Genomic DNA, 24,535 nt, shown 5'->3' with positions numbered 1-24,535 from the left:
TAAACCTATACCTAATCCTCACCCTAACCCTAACCCTCACCCTCACCATAACCATCACCATCACATTAACACTCACACTAAGCCTAACCCTCACCCACACCTTAAGCCTCAACCTCACGCGAACCCTCACCCTCACCCTAACTCTCACCCTCAACCTAAACATCACCCGAACCCTAACCTTCACCTTAACCCTAACCCTAACCCTCACCCTAAGCCTAACCCTCAACCTGACCCTCAACCTCACCCTAATCCTCACATTAACCCTCACCCCTACCTAACCGAAACCCTCACCCTCAGCCTCACCCTAACCCTCACCCTCACCCTCACCCTAGCCCTCACCCTAACGCTAAACCTAACCCTCACCCTCACACTCACACTCATCCTAACCCTAAGCCTAACTCTAATCCTAACCCTCACCCTCACCCTCACCTTCAAGCTAACCCTTAACCTCACCCTAACCCTTTCCCTAAACCTTAAACTCAACCTAACCCTCACCTCACCCTCACCCTAAACCTAACCCTAACCCTAACCCTCACCCTCACCCTCACCCTAACCGTAACCCTCACCTTCACCCTAAACCAAAACCTAACCCCAACCCTAACCCTCACCCTAACCATCACCCTAAACCTCACGATAACCCTAACCCTCACTCTCACCCTAACTCTCACCCTAACCCTTACCCTCACCCTAACCCTAACCCTAAACCTCACCCAGACCCAAACTTTAACGCTCAACGTCACCCTAAACCTAACCCTAATGCTCACCCTAAACCTCACCATCACCCAAACCCTAACCCTCAGTCTCACTCTCATGCATACCCACACCCTAACCCTCACCCTCAGCCTAAACATCACAATAAGCCTAAACCTCCCCCTTATCCTAACCCTCACCCTCACCCTCACCCTCACCCTCACCCTTAGCCTAACACTAATCCTAACTCTAACCCTCAACCTCACCTACACCCTCAACCTAACTGTAAACATATCCCTAATCCTAACCCTCAACCTCACTCTCACCCTAAAACTAACTCTAACGCTAACCCTAACCCTCACCCTAAACCTCACCCTAACCCTAATGCTAAGCTTAACCCTCAAACTAACACTAAACCTAACCCACACCCTTATCCTAAACTGAATCCTAACCTTAAACCTAACCCTCACCATAACCCTCACAATAAGACTAAGGCTGACCCTAACCCTCACTATCACCCTCACCCTCACCCTATCCCGAACCCTCACCCTCACCCTAACCCGAAACCTCACCCAAAACATCACCCTAAAACTAACCCTCATCCTAACCCTAACCCTAACCCTCACCCAAACCTTAACTCTCACCCTAACCCTCACCCTCACCCTAACCTCACCCTAACCCTAAACCTAAACCTAGCCCTTACCCTAACCCTAACCCTCACCCTATCACTCACGCTAACCCTAACCCTCACTCTCACCCTAACCCTCACCCTAACACTTACCCTCAACCTAACCCTTACCCTCAGCCTAACGCTCACACGAAACCTAAATCTCAGCTTAACCTTAACCCTAACCATGACCCTAACCCTACGCCTAAACCTCACCCTAAACCTAAACCTCACCGGCACCCTAGCCCTCAAACCAACCCTAATCCCAAGCGTAACCCTCATTCTTACCCTCACCCTCACCCTAAAACATACACCCACCCTCACCCTAACATTAACCCTTACACACACCCTAACCCTAAACCTCACCCTAACCCTGACCCTAAACCCTCACCTTCCCCCTAACCCTAATTCTAACCCTAAACCTCACCCTAACCCTAAGCCTAAGACTAATGCTAACTCTAACCCCCACCCTCACCATCATCCTAACCCTAAACCTATCCCTAACCTCACCCTATCCCTTAACTTCACCCTAACCCTAAACCAAAACCTCATCCTCACCCTAACCCTAACACTAACCCTGACCCTATCCCTAACCCTAAACCTAACCTCACCCTAAACCTAACCCTAACCCTAGCCCTTACCCTAACCCTAACCCTCACATTCACCCTCACACTCACCCTAACTCTAATCCTAACCCTAGCCCTCACCCTAAACCTAAACTTCACCCTCACCCAAACACTCAAACTAAGCCTAACCCAAACCCTAACTCTAATCCTAACCCTAACCCTCACCCTCACCCTCACACTCACCCTAACCCTCACCCTCACCCTAGCCCACACACTAACCCTAACCCTAAGCCAAACCCTAAACCTCAACATCACCCTCACCCTCAAACTCATCCTCAGGCTAACCCTATCCCTAACCCTAATCCTAAACCTAACCCTCACCCTAACACTCACGCTAACCCTAACCTTCACTCTCACACTAACCCTCACCCTAACACTGACCATCACACTAACCCTTACCCTCAGCCTAACGCTCACACTAAACTTAACCCTCACCCTAACCCTAACACTAACCATGACCCTAACCGTAAACCTCAGCCTTACCCTAACCCTTACCCTAACCCTAGCCCTCAAACCAACCCTAATCCTAACTCTAACCCTCATTCTTACCCTCACCCTCACCCTAAATCACACTCTAACCCTCGCCCTAACACTAACCCTAACCCACACCCTAAACCACACCCTCACCCTCACTTTCCCCCTAACCCTAATTCTAAGCCTAACCCTCACCCTCACCCTAAGCCTAAGCCTAATGTTAACTCTAACCCTCACCCTCACCGTCACCCTAACCCTAAACTTATCCCTTAACCTCACCCTATCCCTAACCTTCACCCTAACCCTAACCCAAACCCTCATCCTCACCCTAACCCTAACACTAACCCTGATCCTAACCCTAACCCTCACCCTAAACCTCACCCTAATGATTACCCTCAACCTAACCCTAACCCTAACCATAACCCTAATCCTCACACTAATCCCCACCATAACCCTAACCCTAAACTTCACCCTAATCCTCACCCTATCCCTAACCCTAACCCTAACACTCACCCTAATACTAACCATAAACCTAACCCTCACCCGCAGCCTAAACATCACCGTCAGCCTAACACTCACCCTCACCCTAAACATCACCCTAACCCTAACCTTCACCCTAACCCTAACCCTAACACTCACCCTAAACCTCACCCTCACCCTCACCCTAACACGAACCCTAAATCTAACCCTAAACCTCACCTTAAACCTAACCCTCAACCACAACCTAATCCAAACCCTCACCCTAACCCTAACAATCACAATAACCCTAACCCTCACTCTAACCATAAACCTACCCCTCAACCTAACACTCATCCTAACCCTAACCCTAACCCTCACCCTCACCATAACCATCACCATCACCCTAACACTCAAACAAAGCCTAAACCTCACCTACACCTTAACACTCAACCTCACGGGAGCCCTCACCCTCACCCTAACAATCACCCTCAACCTGAACATCACTCGAACCCTAACCCTCACCTTAACCCTAACCCTAACCCTCACCCTAAAACTAACCCTCACCCTGACCCTCACCCTCACCCTAATCCTCACATTAAAACTCATCCCTACCTAACCGAAACCCTCACCCTCCCCCTAACCCTCACCCTAACCCTAACCCTAACCCTCACCCTTACCCTCACACTCATCCTAACCCTAAGCCTAACTCTAATCCTAACCCTCATCCTCACCCTCACCCTCAGCCTAACCCTCACCCTCACCCTAACCCTCTCCCTAAACCTTATCCTCACCCTAACCCTAACCCTAAACCTCACCCTCAACCTAAACCTAACCGTAACCCTAACACTAAACCTAACCCTCACCCTCACCCTCACCCTAAACCTAACCCTAACCCTAACCCTCACCCTCACCCTCACTCTAACCCTAACCCTCACCCTCACCCTAAACCAAACCCTAACCCCAACCCTAACCCTGACGCTAACCATCACCCTAAACCTCACGATAACCCTAACCCTCACTCTCACCCTAACCCTCACCTTAACGCTTACCCTCACCCTAACCCTAACCCTAAACCTCACCCAGACCAAAACCTTAACACTCATTGTCACATTAAACCTAACCCTAATGCTCACCCTAAACCTTACCATCACCCAAACCCTAACCGTCATTCTCACCCTCACCCATACCCTCACCCTAACCCTCTCCCTCAGCCTAAACATCACCCTAAACCTAACCCTCCCCCTTATTCTAAACCTCACCCTCACCCTCACCCTCAGCCTAACCCTAAACCTAACCCTAATCCTAACCCTAACGCTCAACCTCACCCACACCTTCAACCTAACTGTAAACATATCCCTAATCCTCACCCTGAAGCTCACGCTCACCCTAACCCTCACCCTAACCCTCACCCTAACCCTCACCCTAACCCTCACCCTAACTCTAATGCTTAGCTTAACCCTCAATGTAACACTAACCCTAACACACACCCTCATCTTAAACCGAAAGCTAACCCTAACCCTAACACTTACCATAACCCTCACAATAAGACTAAGGCTAACCCTAACCCTCACTATCACCCTCACACTCACTCTAACCCGAACCCTCACCCTCACCCTAACCCTCACCCAAAACATCACCCTAAAACTAACACTCACCCTAACCCTAACCCTAACCCTCACCCAAATCTTAACTCTCACCCTAACCTTCACCCTCACCCTAACCTCACGCTAACCCTAAACCTCACCCTATCCCTTACCCTAACTCTAACCCTCACCCTAACACTCACACTAACCCTAACCGTCACTCTCACCCTAACCCTCACCCTAACACTTACCCTCACCCTAACCCTTACTCTCAGCCTAACGCTCACACTAAACCTAAATCTCACACTAACCTTAACGCTAACCATGACCCTAACCCTACCCCTAACCCTCACCCGCACCCTAGCCCTGAAACCAACCCTAATCCTAACCCTAACCCTCATCCTTACCCTCACCCTCACCCTAAATCACACACTCACCCTCACCCTAACCCTAACCCACAACTTAACCATAAACCTCACCCTAACCCTAATCCTAACCCTCACCCTAAACCCTCACATTCCCCCTAACCATAATTCTAACCCTAAACCTCAACCTAACCCAAAGCCTAAGACTAATGCTAAATCTAACCTTCACCCTCACCTTAATCCTAACACTAAACCTATCCCTAAACCTCACCCTATCCCTTACCTTCACCCTAACCCTAACCCAAACCCTCATGCTCACCCTAACCCTAACATTAACCCTGACCCTAACCTTAAACCTCAACCTATCCTCACCCTAAACCAAACCCTAACCCTAGCCCTTCCCCTAACCATAACCCTCACATTCACCCTCACACTCACCCTAACCCTCATCCTAACTCTAGCCCTCACCCTAAACCTAACCCTAACCCTAAAACTCACCCTCACCCACACTCTCAAACTCAACCTAACACAAACCCTAACCCTAACCCTCACCCTCACCCTCACTCTCACCCTAACCCTCACCCTCACCCTAGCCCTCACACTAACCCTAACCCTAAGCCAAACCCTAAACTTCAATATCACCCTCACCCTCACCCTCAACCTCAGGCTAACCCTAACCCTAACTCTAATCCTAACCCTAACCCTCACCCTAACACTCACACTAACCCTAACCCTCACTCTCACCCTAACCCTCACCCTAACACTTACCCTCATCCTAACCCTTACCCTCAGCCTAACGCTCACACTAATCTTAATCCTCACTCTAACCCTGACGCTAACCATGACCCTAACCCCAACCCTAACCCTAAACCTCACCCTAACCCTAACCCTTACCCTCACCCTAGCCCTCAAACCAAACTTAATCCTAACCCTAACCCTCATCCTTACACTCACCCTCACCTTAACTCACACTCTAACCCTCACCCTAACAATAACCCTAACCCACACCCTAACCCTTACCCTCAACCTAACCCTAACCCTCACACTCACCCTCAATTTCCCACTAAACCTAATTCTAACCCTAACCCTCACCCTAAACATAAGCCTAAGACTAATGCTAACTCTAAACCTCACCTTACCGTCACCCTAACCTTAAACTTATCCCTTAACCTCACCCTATCCCTAACTTTCACCCTAACCCTAACCCAAACATTCATCCTCACCCTAACACTAACACTAACCCAGATCCTAACCCTAACCCTCACCCTAAACCTCACCCTAATGATTACCCTCAACCTAACCCTAACTCTAACCCTAAAACTAATCCTCACACTAATCCTCACCCTAACCCTAAACTTCACCCTAATCCTCACACTAACCCTAACCCTAACCCTAACACTCACCCTAATACTAACCATAAACCTAACCCTCACCCTCAGCCTAAACATCACCGTCAGCGTAACACTCACCCTCACCCTAAACATCACCCTAACCCTAACCTTCACCCTAACCCTAACCCTAACACTCACCCTAAACCTCACCCTCACCCTCACCCTCACCCTAAGCCTAATCATAACCCTACCCCTAATCCTTAACCTAACCCTCTCCATCACCTTCACCCTAAACCTATTCCTACCCCTAACACTAACCCTCACCCTCACCCTCACACTAATACGAACCCTAAACCTAGCCCTAAACCTCACCTTAAACCTAATCCTCAACCACAACCTTATCCTAACCCTCACCCTAACCCTAACAATCACAATAACCCTAACCCTCACTCTAACCATAAACCTACCCCTCAACCTAACACTCATTCTAAGCCTAACCCTAAACCTAATCCTCACCCTAACCCTAACCCTAACCCTCACCATCACCATAACCATCACCATCACCATCACCCTAACACTCACCCTAAGCCTAACCCTCACCCACACCTTAACCCTCAACCTCACGCGAACCCTCACCCTCACGCTAACACTCACCCTCAACCTAAACATCACCCGAACCCTAACCCTCACCTTAACCCTAACCCTAACCCTCACCCTAAACCTAACCCTCACCCTGACCCTCACCCTCACCCTAATCCTCACATTAAGCCTCACCCCTACCTAACCGAAACCCTCACCCTCAGCCTCACCCTAACCCTCACACTCACCTCACCCTAGCCCTCACCCTAACGCTAACCCTAACCCTCACCCTCACCCTCACACTCATCCTAACCCTAAGCCTAACTCTAACCCTAACCCTCACCCTCACCCTCATCCTCAGCCTAACCCTCAACCTCACCCTAACCCTCTCGCTAAACCTTACCCTCACCCTAACCCTAAACCTAAACCTCACCCTCAACCTAAACCTAACCTTAACCTTAACATTAAACCTAACCCTCACCCTCACCCTCACCCCAAACCTAACCCTAACCCTAACCCTCACCCTCACCCTCACAGTAACCCTCACCCTCACCCTAAACCAAACCCTAACCCCACCTTAACCATCACCCTAACCATCACCCTAAACCTCACGATAACCCTAACCCTCACTCTCAACCTAACCCTCACCCTAACCTTTACCCTCACCCTAACCCTAACCCTAAACTTCACCCAGACCCAGACCCTAACCCTAACACTCACCCTAAACCTCACCCTAACCCTAATACTAAGCTTAACCCTCAACCTAACACTAACCCTAACCCACAACCTCATCCTAAATCGAACCATAACCATAACCCTAACCCTCACCATAACCCTCACAATAAGACTAAAGCTAACCGTAACCCTCACTATCACCCTAACCCTCACCCGAACTCTTACCCTCACCCTAACCCTAACCCTATCCCTAACCCTCACACTAAACCTAAACTTCACCCTAACCCTAACTCTAACCCTCACCCTAACTCTTATCCTTACCCTAACCCTCACCCTAAGCCTTAGCCTTGCCCTAACCCTCACCGTAACACTAACCGTATCACTAACCCTCAACCTAACCCTCACCGTAACAATCACCCTAACCCTAATCCTAACTCTCACACTAAGCTTAACCCTCAACCTAACACTAAACCTAATTCTCACACTCACACTAACCGTTAACCTCACCAGCACCCTAACACTCACCCTCACGCTAAATATCACCCTAACCCTAACCCTCACACTAAACTTAAGCCTACCCCTCAACCTAACCCTAGTGCTCACCCAAACCATGACCCTCAGCTTAACACTAAACCTAACCCTAATCCTAACAGTAATTCTGGCCCTCACCCTCACCCTCACCCTAACCCTAACCCTCACCCTAACCCTAACCCTCACCGTCACCCTCAGCCAAACAGTATCCCTAAACCTAATCCTAACCCTCCCACTCACCCTCACCGTAACCCTAAACATAACCCTCACCCTAACCCTAATGCTAACCCTCACCCTCACTGTCACCCTCACCCCTCACCCTCAGCCTAACCCTCACCCTCAACCTAACCGTCAACCTAACCCTCACGCTAATTCTCACCCTAACACTCATGATAACCCTAACACTCACTCTCACCCTAACACTCACCCTAACCCTTATCCTCAGGCTAACCCTAACCCTAAACCTAACCCTAACGTTCACACTAACCCTAACCCTCACCCTAACCCTAACCCTCACCCTAACAATCACCCTCATCCTAAACCTAAACCTAACCCTAACCCGTACCCTTACCCTCACACTCGCCCTAAGGCTAAACCTAAACCTCACTCTCACCCTAAACCTCATCTAAAGCCTTAACCTCACCCCAACCCTCACCCTAACCCTAACCCTCCAACTAAACCAAACCCTTACCCTAACCCTAACCCTAAACCTAACCCTAACTCTAACTCTAACCCTAATACTCACCCTCATCTTCACCCTCACCCTCAGCCTAACCCTAACCCTAATCCTAACGCTAACCCTCACTCTCACACAAAACCAAACCCTATGCCTAACCCTAACCCTCACCCTAACCCTAACCTGCACCCTGACGCTAACCCTCATACTAAACCTAACCCTAACACTAACCATAACCCTCAGACTAACCGTAACCTTCACCCTAACCCTACCCCTACCTCTCGCCCTATCCCTCATACTAACCCTGACCCTAACATTTATCCTAACCCTAACCATAACCTCACACTAACCCTAACCCTAAACCTTACCCTCACTCTCAACCTAATGGTAACCATAACCTTAAACCTAACCCTAACCCTAACAATAACCCTAAAGCTAACCCTAATGCTAACCCTCACCCTCACCCTAACCCTAACCCTCACACTAACCCTAACCCTCAATCTAACCGTAACCCTAAACCTAACACTAACCCTCACCCTCAACCTAATTGGAAATCTCAACCTAACCCTAAGCCTAACCCTAACCCTCTACCTAGCCCTCACCTAACACTAATCCTAACCCTAAACCTCACTCTAACCCTAACCCTAACCCTAACCCTATCTCTCACCATAACCGTAATCCTAACCCTAACCCTCACCCTACCCCTAAACCTAATCCTCAAGTTCACCCTAGCCCTCACCCTAACCATAATCATAACTCTAACCCTAATACTAAACCTAACCCTCACCCTAAACTTAACCCTAACCCTCACGCTAACCCTGATCCTAACCCTAACTTTAAACCTAACCATGAACCTCACCCTAACACTAAACCGAACCCTCACCCTCACCCTAACCCTTTGCCTTACCCTAACCCTCACTCTAAGCCTTAGCTTTGTTCTAATCCTCACGCTAATAATAACCCTATCACTAACCCTCACCCTAACCCTTACCCTAACCATCACCCTAACCCTAAACCTAACCCTAATCCTCACACTAAGGCTACCCCTCATCCTAACCCTAACCCTAGCTCTCATGCTAACCATCATCCTATCCCTAAAACTAACCATCCCCCTAACACTAACCCTAAACCTCACCCGCACACTAACCCTCTCCCTAACCATCACCCTCACCATAAACATCACCCTAACCCTAACCTCACCATAACGTTAAGCCTAACCCTCACCCTAACCCTACACACTCACCCTCACCCTCACCCTCCAGTTAAAACTAAACCTAAACCTAATCCTAACCGTAAATCTAGCCCTCACCCGAACCCTAAACCAAACCCTAACCCTCGCCCTAAACCTAACCCTCACACTCACCCTCAGCCTAACCCTAACCTTGACCCTAACCCTCACCCTAACCCTCACCGTCACAATAACCCTCACCCTAAACCTAACCCTCAACCTCACCCTAACGCTCAGCCTCACCGTCAGCCTAACCCTGAAACTAATCCTACCAATCACATGCAACCTCACCCTAACCCCACCCTAGCCCTTATCCTAAACCTAACCCTCACCCTCATCCTAAACCTAACACTCACCCTATAGCTAACCCTCACTCACACCCTAAACCTCAGTCTCACCTGAACCCGAACCCTCACCCTAACCCTCACCCTAACCCTAACTCTCAACCTCACCCTCACCCTCACCCAAAATCTAGACCTCAGTCTCAACTGAACCCTCACCCTCATCCTAACCCTCACCCTAAACATCACCTAAACCTAACCCTCACCGTCACCATAACACTAGCCCTAAACCTCACCCTAATCCTAACCCTCACCCTCAAACTCACCCTCAGCCTAAGCCTAACCCTAACTCTAATCCTACCCCTAAACCTCACCCTCACCCTCAACCTAACCTTAACCCTAACCCTCACCGTCACCCTCACCCTAACCCTAACACTCACCCTAACCCTAACCCTCATTCTCACCCTAACCCTCACCCTAAGACTTACCCTCACCCTAAACCTTAACCTCAGCCTAACTCTCACACTAATCCTAAACCTAATGCTAACCATGACCCTAATCCTAACCCTAAACCTCACCATAACGATAACCATAACCCGAACCCTAAACCTAATGCTAGCCCTTACCCTAACCCTAACCCTCACACTCACACTCACACTCGCCATAAACCCTCACCCTAACACTCACGATAACCCTAACACTCACCCTAACCCTTACCCTCACCCTAACCCTAAACCTAAACGTTACCCTAACCCTCACACTAAACATAACCCTCAACTGAACGCTAAACCTCACCATAACATTCACCCTAATCCTAAACCTAACTCTAAAACTAAGCCGCACCCTTACCTTCACACTCACCCTAAAGCTAACCCTAACCCTCACTCTCACCCTAAACCTCACCCTAAGCCTTAAACTCACACAACCCTCAACCTAACCCTAAACCTCAAACTAAACCTAACGCTCACACTAACCCTAACTCCACCCCTCACCCTAACACTAGCCCTAAACCTCAGCCTAACTTTAAACCTAACCCTCATCCTCACCCTAGAGCTCACACTAACCCTAAACCTAAGCCTCAGCCTCACCCTCACCCTAAACCCGACCCCACCCTTACCTTAACCTAAAGCTCACCCTAAACTAACCCTAACCCTCACACTAACCCTAACCCTCACCATAACCCTAACCCTACCCCTCAGCCTAACCCTCATCCTAATCCTAAACCTAACCCAAACTCTCACCCTAACCCTAACACTAACACTCACCCTAAACCTAAGCCTAACCCTAACCTTAACCCTAACCCTCACCCTCACCTTCAACGTAACCCTTTCCCTAAACCTAATCCTAACCCTAACCCTCACCCTCACCCTGTCTCTAAATTTAACCTTAACCCTAACTCTCACCCTCACTGTAACTCTAACCCTAAACCTATCCTTAAACCTCACCTTAGCCCTAATCCTCACCCTAACCCTAAGCAAAACACTCACCCTCACCATAACCCTAACCCTAACCATACCCTAACCCGCAACCTAAACCCAACCCTAATCCTAACCCTAACCCTCACCCTAATCCTAAACCTAACACTCACACTAAATCTAACCCTCACCCTTAGCCTAACATTAAACCTAACCAAAACCCTGAACCTAACCCTCACACTCACCCTTACTCTAAACATAAGCCTAACCCTAACACAACCCTAACCCTCACACTCACCCTCAGCCTCAACCTAACCCTATGCCTTACCCTAACCCTCACCCTCACCCTAACCCTAACCTTAAACCTCACCCTAACCCTAACCCTAAGCCTCACCCTCACCTCACCCTCACCGTAATGCTAACCCTAACATTAACCCTAAACCTCACCATCACCCTCACCCTAAACCGAACCCGAACCCTCATCCTCACCACCACCTTCAACCTAAACCTAACCCTAATTTAACCGTAAACCTTACCCTCAACCTAACCCTGACCCTAACCCTTACTCTCACTCCAACCCTAAACCTAACCCTCATCCTCAACCTAACCCTAATCCTCACCCTAACCCTCACACTCAGCATAACCCTAACCCTAACCCTAACCCTAGCCCTCATCCTAACCCTCATCCTATCCCTAAACCTAACCCTCAACCTAACCCTAACACTAAACCTCACCCGCAACCTAACCCTCACCCTAAACATCGCCCTCAACTTCACACTCAAACTAATCTTTAGCCTAACGCTCACCCACACCCTAGCCCTCACCCTCACCCTAACCCTAACCCTAAACCTAACCCCAACCCTAACCCTCACCATCAACCTCAGCCTAACAGTATCCCTAACCCTAATCCTAAACCTCACACTCACTCTCACCAAAACCCTAAACTTAACACTCACCCTAACACTAATGCTAACCATCACTCTCATACTCACCCTCAGCCTAACCCTAACAGTAACCCTAATCCTAACCCTCATCCTCACCCCTCACCCTCAGCCTAACCCTCACCCTCACCCCTCACACTCAGCCTAACCCTCACCCTCAACCTAACCCTAACCCTAACCCTCACCCTAACACTCACAATAACTCTAGCACTCACTTTCATCCTAACACTCACCCTAAACCTTTGCCTAACCCTAACCCTAAACCTAAACCTAACCCTAACCCTCACATTAACCCTAAAACTAGCCCTAAACCTAACCCTAACACTCACTCTCACCCTAACACTCACCCTCATCCTAAACCTCACCCTACCCTTTATCCTAACCTTCACCCTCACCTATACCTCACCCTAACCCTAACCCTAAGCATAACAATAAACCTAAACCTTACCATAATGCTAACCCGCTTCCTCACCCTATCCCTAACCCTAACCCTCACCCTAACACTAAGCCTTACCCTCACCCTCAGCCTAAACCTAACCCTAATTTAACTGTAACCCTCACGCTCACCCTCAATCTAACCCTGCCCCTAAACCTTAACCTCACCCCAACCTTAACCTCCACACTAACCCTAATACTCACCCTAAGCCTAACCCTAACCTTCACCCTAACCCTAACCCTCATACTCACCCCCACCTAAACCCTAATCTTAACCATAACCCTAACCCTAACCCTAACCCTAACCCTCATCATAGCCCTCACCCTAACCCTAACACTATCACTAACCTTAACCCTATCCCTCTCCCTGAACTTAACTCTAACCCTAACCCTCACCCTCACCTCACATTCACGGTAACTCTAAACTTAATCCTAAACCTCACCCTCAACCTAGCCCAAACCCAAACAGTAATGCTAACCCTCACGCTCATCCTCACAATCACACTCAACCTAACCCTGCCCATAACCCTTTCTCTTACCCCAACCCTAACCTCCACCCTAAACTTAACCCTCATCCTAACCCTAACCCTAACGCTAACCCTAACCCTCACCCTAAACCTAACCCTATCCCTCACCCTACCTCTCATACTAACCCTAAACCTAACCCTAATCTTAACCATAACACTAACCCTAAACCTCACCCCAAACCTAACCCTAACCCTCACACTCAACCTCACCCTCACCCTCGCCTTATCCGTAACCCTAACACTAACCCTAACACTATCCCTAAACCTAAACCTAATCCTACACCTCACCCTCAACCTCACCTTAACAATAACAATAACCGTAACCCTAACCATAACCTTAACCCTCACCTGAAACCTAAACCTAACCCTCACACTCACCCTAACCCTAAACCTAACCCTAACCCTAACCCTCACCCTACAACTCACGGTAACCCTAACCCTCACACTCACCCTAACGTTCACCCTAAACCTTAACTTAATCCTAACCCTAACCCTAAGCCTAAGCCTAACCAGCACATTAACCCTCACCCTAACCCTATCCCTAACCCTAACCATCACCGTAACTCTCACCCTAACTCTAACACTAACACTAACCCTAACCCTAACCCTCACCCTAACACTATCTCTAACCTTAAACCTCACCCTCACCCTAACCCTAACCCTAACCCTAAACCTCTCCCTATGCCTTAGCCTAACAATCACCCTCACCCTCACCCTCACCGTAACCAAAACCATAACCCTAACAATAACCCTAACCGTAACCCTAACCCTAACCCTATCCCTCATCATAACCCTATCCCTAACCCAAACCCTCACCCTCACCATAACACTCACCCTATCCCTAAACCTCACACTCACCCTAAATCTAACCCTCACACTCACCCTCACCCTCCACCTAACCCTAAACCTAATCCTAATGCTAACCATCACCCTCACAACTCAATCTAACCCTATGCCTAACCTTAACCATCACCCTAACACTAATACTAATGTAAATCTAAACCTACCCTTAACCCTCACACTAACTGTAAACCTCACGCTAACTCTACCCCTACCCCTCACCCTATCCCTTTTCCTAATCCTAACCCTAACCCTAACCTTAACAATAACCCTAACCCTAAAACTGACCCTAACCCTAACCCTAAACCTCACCCTCACTCTCACCATCATCATAGCAGTAACCGTAACCATAACTCTAACCCTAAAAATTACCCTATACCTAACCCTAATCCTAAACCTCACACTCACCCTAAACCTAACCCAAACCCTCACCCTAACCCTAACCCTCATCCTAACCGTAACCCGAAACCTAACACTACCCCTCACCCTCACCCTAACCCTAAACCTCACCCTAACCCTAACACTAACCCTCACCCTGAACCTAGCCCTCACCCTAAACTAATTGTAACCCTAACCCTCACTCTAACCCTAACCCTAACCCTAACCCTAAATCTCACACTAACGCTAATCTTAACCCTAACCCTCACCCTAACCCTCACCCTAACCCTGACCCTAATAATTACCCTCACGCTAGCCCTCACCCTAACCCTAACCCTAATCCTAACCTCACCCTCACCCTAACCCTAACCCTAACCCTCAACCTAACCCTAACCCTAACCCTCAACCTCATCCTAAACCTAACCTTAACCGTAACCCTAACCCTCATGCTAACCCTCACACTAATCCTGAGGCTAACACTAACCCTCACTCTCACCCTAACCCTCACCTTAAACCTTACCCTCACCCTAACCCTAACCCTAACCCTCACACTATACCTAACCTTCACCCTAACCCTAACCCTACCCCTCACCCTAACACTAAACCTAAGCCTCTCCCTAAACCTCATCCTAACCCTAAACCTCACCCCAACCCTAAACCAAAACCTAACCCTAACCCTAACCCTCACGCTAACCCTCACCATAACACTCACGATAACGCTAACACTCACTCTCACCCTAACACTCACCCTAACCTTAACCCTAACCCTAACCCTCACCCTAACCCTAACTCTCACCCTAACATACATCCTAATCCTAAACCTAACCCTAACCCTAACCCTCACCCTTACCCTCACACTCACCCTAAGGCTAACCCTAATCCTCACTCTCACCCTAACCCTCACCCTCACCATAACACTAAAATTAACCCTAACCCTAACCATCACACTAAACCTAAACCTCACTCTCACGCTAAACCTACCCTCACTGTAAACCTCACCCTAACCCTTAGCCTCACCCTAACCCACACCCTAACCCTAACCCTAAATCTCACCCCAACTCTAACCCTAACCCGAAACCTCACCCTAACCCTAACCCTAACTCTAACCCTAAACCTCACCCTCACCCTAACACTAACCCTAACCCTCACCCTCAGCCTCACCCTCACCGCAAACTTAACCCTAACCATAACACTAACAATAACCCTAACATTAAGCCTAACCCTAACTCTAATCCTCACCCCCACAGTCACCCTCAGCCTAACCCTAACCCTAAACCTAACCTTAACACTACCCCATCCCTAAACCTAACCCTAAATTTAACCCTTAACCTAACCCTAATCCTCAACCTCAACTGCACCCTAAACCAAACCCTAACCCTAACCCTCACCCTAACTCTCAGCCTAAACCTAAACCTAATCATAAGCAACACACTCACCCTCACCCTAACACTAATCCTAAACCTAACCCTATCGCTAACACTAACCATCATCCTAACCCTTACCCTAACCCTCACCATAAACCTAACCCTAACCCTAAACCTCATCCTAAACCTTACACTAATCAAAACCCTAACCCGAACCCTAACCCGAACCCTAACCCGAACCCTCATGCTCGGCCTAAGCCTAAGCCTAAGCCTAACCCTAACCCTCACACTAACCCTAAACCTAAACCTAACCCTAATTCTAACACTAAATCTCACCCTCACCCTCACCCTAACACTAAATCTAACCCTAACCCTAACCCTAACAATAACCCTAACCCTCACCCTAACCATAATCCTCACCCGAACCCTAAACCTCACCCTAACACTTGCCCTCACCCTACCACTAACCCTAACCCTAACACTAACCCTCACAATAACCCTAACCCTAACCTCACCCTAACCAGAACCCTAACCCGAACCCTCAACCTAAGCCTAATCCTCATGCTCAACTTAACCTAACCCTAACCATAATCTTCACCCTAACCCTAACCCTCATCCTAACACTTACCCTCACCCTAACACTAACCCTAATACTAAACCTAACCCTAACCCTAAACCTCACCCTCACAGTAACCTTAACCCTAACCCTCACCCTAACCATTACCCTCACCCTAAACCTAACCCTCCCCCTAACACTTACTCTCACATTAACACTAACCGTAACCCAAACACTAAACCTCACAATAACCATAAACATAACCAAAACCCTAAACCTCACCCTAACACTAACCCTAAACCTCAACCTAACCCTAGCCCTAAACCTAACCCTAACACTCATCCTCATGGTAAACCTCACACTAAACCTAACACTAATCCTCAATCTAACCCTCACCCTCAACCTAACCCTAACACTAACCCTCAACCTAACCCTAAACCTCACCCTTACTGTAACGCTCACCCTCAGCCTAACCCTTAACTTACCCTTACTCTGACCCCCATCCTAACCCTTATCCTATGCCTAAACCTCACCGAAACACTAACTCTACCCCTAAACCTCACCCTCACCCTAATCCTAACTCTAAATCTAACCCTAACACTAAACCTCACACTAACACTAACCCCAAACCACACGCTCAACCTCACGCTCAGCTTAAACCTAAGCCTAAGCCAAACCCTTACCCGAAACCTCACCCTCACCCTAGCGTTCACCCTAACACAAATCATAACCCTAACCCTAACCCTAAGCCTAACCCTCACCGTATCCCTAACCCCAAACCTAACCCTCACCCTCACCCGCACCTTAAACCTAACTCTAACCTTAAAACTCACCCTCACCCTAACCCTAAACCTAACACTAAACCTCACCCTAAACCTAACCCTAAACCTCACCCTCACCCTAGCCCTCACCCTGACCCTAATCCTAACCCTAACCCTCATCCTAACCCTCCCCATAACCCTAAACCTCACCCTCACACTAACCCTAAACCTAACCCTCACCCTCAGCCTCACCCTCACCGCAAACTTAACCATAACCATAACACTAACATTAACCCAAACCCTAAGCCTAACCCTAACCCTAACTCTAATCCTCACCCACACAGTCACCCTCAGCCTAACCCTAACCCTAACCCTAACCTTAACACTACCCCTATCCCTAAACCTAACCCTAAATTTAACCCTTAACCTAATCCTAATCCTCAACCTCACCTGCACCCTAAACCAAACCCTAACCCTATCCCTCACACTAACTCTCAGACTAAACCTAAACCTAACCATAAGCCTCACAGTCACCCTCACCCTAACCCTAATCCTAAACCTAACCCTATCCCTAACCCTAACCCTCACCCTAACCCTCACCCTAACCCTAACCCTAACCCTAAACCTCATCGTAAACCTGACACTAAGCATAAGCCTACCCCTCATCCTAATCCGAACCCTAAACCTCACTCTCATGCTCAGCCTACCTAAGCCTAAGCCTAACCCTCACCCTAACCCTCACCCAAACACTAACCCTCACCCTCACCCCAACCCTCAGCCTAACCCTAACCATAACCCTAACCCTCACACTCACACTCACTCTAACCATAACCCTAATCCTAATCCTAACCCTAATCATACACTCAGCCTCAGACTAACCCTCAGCCTAACCCTAACCCTAAACCTAACACTAACCCTAAACCTAACCCTAACTCTAACCCTAAACTTCACCCTAACGCTAACCCTTAACGTCACCCTCGCCCTAGCCCTTACCCTAACCCGAAACCTAACCATAACCCTCATCCTAACCCTTCCCCTAAACCTAACCCTCACCCTCAACGTCACCCTCAGCCTAACCCTAAGCCTAACCCTAAACCTAACCCTAATACACACAATCACCCTCACCCTCAACCTAATCCTATCCCTAAACTTAACCCTAACCCTAACCCACCCATTAACTCTCATCCTAACCCCAACCCTAACACTAACCCTAACTCTCAACCTAACCATCACCCTAACCTTAACTCTAACCCTAAACCTCACCCTCACCCTAACCCTAACACTAACTCTAACCCAAACCCTAAACCTCACCCTAACCCTAACCCTAACCCTCACCCTCACTCTCACCATAAGCTTAACCCTAAACCTAACCCTAACAATAACCCTAATCCTAAACCTCACCCTAACCATAGCCCTCACCCTAACCCATACCCTAACCCTAACACTTACCCTCACCCTAACACTAACTCTAACCCTAACACTAACACTCACACTAATCATAACCCTCACCCTAATCCTAAACCTCACCCTAACCCTTACCCCAACCCTCACCCTCACCCTAGCCCTCACCCTAACACTAATCCTAAACTTAAACCTCACCCCAACCCTAACCCTAAACTTAACTCTGAACCCCACCCTAACCCTAACCCTAACCCTCACCTGCACCCTCAACCTCACTGGACCTCTAACCTTAACACTAACCCTAACCCGAACCATCACCCTAACCCTAACCTGAACCCACACCCTCAACCTCAGCCTAACTCTAAGCCTAACCCTAAAGCTCAACCTAAACCTCACCCTAACCCTAAACTTCACCCTCACCCTCAACCTCACGGTAACTCTAAACCTAACCCTAACAATAACACTAACCCTAACCCTAAATCTAACCCTCACCCTCAGCCTCACCCTCACCGCAAACTTAACCCTAACCATAACACTAACAATAACCCTAACCATAACACTAATCCTAACCCCCGCCCTCACCCTCAGCCTAACCCTAAGCCTAACTCTAACCCTAACCCTCACCCTAAATCTAAGCCTAACCATAACCCTAAACTTAACACAAACCCTAACCCTAAACCTATCCCTAAATCTAACCCTAAACCTAAACATAATCCTCAGCCTCACCCTCACCCTAATCTAAACCCTAACCCTAACCGCAACCTAACTCTAAGTCTAACCCTAACCCTAAACCTCACACTCACCCACACCCTAACCCTAATCCTTAACCTAAACCTATCCCTAACCCTAAACCACATCCTAACCCTAAACTTAAGCTTAACCCTACCTCTCACCCTAACACTAACCCTAAACCTCACCCTAACCCTAACCCTCACCCTCACCCTCACCCTCAAACTCACCCGCACCCTCACACTCACAGTAACTCTAACCCTAACCCAAACCCTAACCCTAACACTAAACGTCACCCTAACCCTAACCCTAAACATCACACTCACCCTAGCCCTCACAATAACCCTAATCCTAACCCTAACCCTCATCCTAACCCTCCTCATAACCCTAACCCTAACCCTCAACCTAACCCTAACCCTCATCCTCACCCTCAACTTCAGCCTAACCCTAAGCCTAACGCTAAGCCTAACCCTAAACCTAACCCTAACCCTCACACTCACCCGCTCCCTCACCCACACAGTAACTGTAAACCTAACCCTAACCCTAACCCTAAACCTAACTCTCACCCTCACCCTCACCCTAACAATAACCCTATACCTAACCCTCACCCTACCCCTCCACCTAACCTTATATCTAACCCTAAACCTCACCCTCACCATAACCCTAACAATAACCCTAAACCCCACCCTAAACCTTAGCTTATCCCTAACCCTAAACCCCACCCTAACCGTAAACCTAACCCTCACTCTCACCCTCACCCTCACCATAACTCTAACACTAACCCTAACAATAACACTAACCCTAACCTTAACCATCACCCTAACCCTAATACTCACACCCACGCAGATGCTCAGCCTAACCCTAAGTCTTAGCCTACCCCTCAAACTAACCCTCACACTCACGCTCATGCTCAACCTAACCGTAACCCTAACCTCACCCTAACCCTCCCCCAAACCCTAACACTAACCCTAAACCTAACCCTCACCATAACCCTAACCCTAACCCTAATCCTAAACCTCACCCTAACACTAACCTTCACTCTCACTCTCAACCTCACTGTAAATCTAACCCAAACCCTAACAATAACAGTAACCCTAACCCTAACCCTAACCCTAACCAAAACCCTCACCCTTAGCCTCACGCTCACTGAAAACTTAACTCTAACCATAACATTAACAATGACCCTAACCCTAACCCTAACCCTAATCCTCACCCCCACCATCTCCCTCACCCTAACCATAACTTAACCCTAAACCTAAACGTAACCCTAACCCTCACCGAAAACCTAAACCTAATCTTAACCCTAACACAAACCATAACCTTAAACCAAAACATAAACCTAACGCTAATCCTCAGTCTCACCCTCACCCTAACCAAAACCCTAACCCTAAACCTCACCCAAACCCTAAGCCTAACCCAACTCTAACCCTCACACTCACCCTCACCCTAACCCAAATGCTAAACATAACCCTATTGTAACCCTAAACTTCACCCTAGCCCTCACCCTAAACCTAAACCTAAACCTCATCCTAACCCTCACCCTCACCCTAAACCTAATCCTAACCCTAACCCTAACCCTAACACTCAACCTTACCTTAACCCTCACCCTAACACTAAACTTAACCTGAGCCCTAACTCTCAAGCTAACCTTAAACCTAACCCTCAACCTAAAGCTAACCCTCACCCTCACCCTCTCCCTCAGCCTAAACCTAAGCCTAAGCCTAACCCTAACGCTAAACCTCCCACTCACCCTAACCATTACCCTAATCCTAATCCTAACCCTAAGCCTAACCCTCACCCTCACCTTAACCCTCACCCTAACCCTAACTCTAACACTAACCCTAATCCTAAACCTCAACCTCAGCCTCACCCTTACCCTAAATCGAAACCTAAACCTAACCCTCACCCTAACCCTAACCCTAACCCTAAACCTGACCCTAACCCTAACCCTAAACCTCACCCTCAGCCTAGCACTCACTCTAATCCTAATCCTAACCCTCATCCTAACACTCACCCTAACACTAACCTAACCCTCACCCTCACCCTCACCCTAACACTAAACCTAACCCTAAGCCTCAACCTAACCCTAAACCTCACCCTCACCGTAACCCTTACCCTAACCCTCACCCTAAACATAAACTTAACCCGAATCCTAACTCTCACCCTAATTCTAACCCTAACCCTAACCCTCACCCTAACCCTAACCCTAAACCTCACCCTCACCCTAGCCCTCACCCTAAACCTAATCCTAACCCTAACCCTCATCCTAACCCTCCCACTAACCCTTACCCTAACCCTCACGCTAACCCTTACCATCACCCTCAACCTCACCCTCACCCTCAGTGTAACCCTAAGCCTAATCCTAACCCTAACCCTAACCCTAACCCTAACAGTCACACTAACCCTTACCCTAATCCTAATCCTAACCCTAACCCTCACCCTCACCCTCAGCCTCACCTTAAGCTTAACTCTAACCCTAAAACTCACCCTCAACCTAACCCTAACCCTAACCCTAAACCTCACCCTCACTCTAGCTCTCACCCTAACACTAATCCTAACTCTAACAATCATCCTAACCCTCCCCATAACCCTAAACCTAACCCTCACCCTAACCCTAATCCTCAAAGTCCAGTGCAAACTGAACAGACCAGCAAAGATTCAGATTTCCAATCAGGTGGTCATATTTCCAACTCCACTACTTGTGACTTGGAGAGATCACATAGACTTGTTGTATCTTAGCTGCCATGTCATAAGCAGAGAATATAATAACTCCCTTCTCCTATTTGTGGATGTTGTTGTTGTTTTAATGGTTGTGTGTGGTGGAAGTACTGGGTTTTAAAGCTTGTACTTTAGTCTTTGTGTTCATGGCTGGTACTCTACCACTTGAGCCACAGATCCACTGGTGGCTTTTTGCTGCTTAATTGGAGTAAGAGACACAGGGACTCACCCTCACCCTCAGCCAAACCCTAAGCGTAACATTAATACTAACCCTAACTCTAACCTTCACACTCACCCTAACCCTAACCCTAATCTTAACCCTGAACCTCACCGTAACCGTAAACTTGACCTTCACCCTAGCACTCACCTTAACCCTAATCCTAATCCTAACCCTCATCCTAACCCTCCCCATAACCCTAAACCTAACCCTTACCCTAACCCTAACCCTCAGCCTCACACTAACCCTCATCCTAAATCTTACCCAAACCCTAAACCTCATACTAAACCTGACACTAATCATAACCCTAACCCTCACCTTAACCTGAACCATAATCCTCACCCTCATGCTTGGCCTAAACCTAAGCCTAAGCCTAACCCTCACCCTAACCCTAACCCTAACCCTAACTCTAACGCTAAATCTCACCCTCACCCTCACCCTAACACTAAATCTAACCCTAACCCTAACACTAACAATAACCCTAACCCCCACCCTAACCATAATCTCACCCTAACCCTAAACCTCAACATAACACTTGCCCTAACGCTACCACTAACCCTTAAAATAGCCCTAACCCTAAGCTCACCCTAACCAGAACCCTAACACGAACCCTCAACCTAAGCCTAATCTTCATGCTCAACTTAACCCTAACCCTAACCATAATCCTCACCCTAACCCTAACCCTCATCCTAACACTTACACTCACCCTAACACTAACCCTAATCCTAATCCTAACCCTAACCCTAACCCTCACCCTCATCCTCACCCTCACCGTAACCCTAAGCCTTACGCGAACAATAACCCTAACCCTTACCCTAACCCTCACCCTAACCATAACCCACACCATAACCGTAAGCTCACCCTAATACCCTCACCCTAACACTAACCCTAACCCGAACACTAACCCTCACACTAACCCTAACCATCACCCTAACCCTAAACCTCACCCTATCACTAACCCTAAACCTCAACCTCAACTTAGCCCTCACCCTAGTCCTAACCCTCATCCTCACCCTGAACCTCAAACTAACCCTAACACTTATCCTCAATCTAACCCTCACCCTCACTCTAAACCTAACCCTAACCCTCACCCTAACCCTAACCTTCGCCCTTACCATAACCCTCACCCTCAGTCTACCCCTCAAATTTACCCTTACCGTTACCCCCACCCTAAACCTGACCCTAACCCTAACCCTCACCCTAACCCTAACCCTAACCCCTAAACCACACCTTCACTCTAATCCTAACTCTAACCCTAACCCTAACACTAAACCTCACCCTAACTCTAACCCTAACACTTATCCTCAACCAAACGCTCAGCCTAACCCTAAGCCTAAGCCTAACACTTACCCTAAACCACACCCTCACCCTAGCCCTAACCCTAAGACTAATCCTAACCATAACCCTCATCATAACACTCACCCTAACCCTAACCCTAAACATCACCCTAAATCTAAGCCTCACACCCACCCTCACCCTCAGCCTAACCCTAAGCCTATGCCTAACACTAACCCTAACCCTCACACTCACCCTCACCCTAAACCTAATCCTAACACTAACTCTAACACTAACCCTAAACCTCCACCTAACCCTCACCTTAACCTTAACCCTAAAACTAACCCTAACCCTAACCCTGACCTAACCCTCCAACTAACCCTAAACCTAACCCTATACCTCACCCTCACCCCAACCCTGGACCTAACCCTCACCCTCACCCTCACCCTCACCATAACTCTAACCCTAACCCTAACAATAACACTAATCCTAACCCTAAACCTAACCCTAACCCTAACCCTAATGCTAACACTCATCCTCACCCTAACCCTAATCCTAACTCTCACCCTAACCCTAACCCTAACACAAACCCTAAACCTAACCCTCAACCTAACACTCACCCTAACCCTAACTCTAACCCTAAAACTCACCCCCACCCAAAACCTAACTCTAACCCTAATGCAAACCCTAAACCTCACCCTAACCATAACCGTAACCCTCACACTCACCCTCACCGTAACCTTAACCCTAAACCTAACCCTATCAATTACCTTAACCCTAAACTTAACCCTCAACCTAACCATAAACCTCACC

The sequence above is a fragment of the Dipodomys merriami genome, unplaced genomic scaffold (genome assembly GCF_024711535.1).
Source record: "Dipodomys merriami isolate MVZ:Mamm:240054 unplaced genomic scaffold, mDipMer1.0.p SCAF_65, whole genome shotgun sequence".
Lineage (NCBI taxonomy): Eukaryota > Metazoa > Chordata > Mammalia > Rodentia > Heteromyidae > Dipodomys > Dipodomys merriami.
This window is presented reverse-complemented; position numbering follows the sequence as displayed.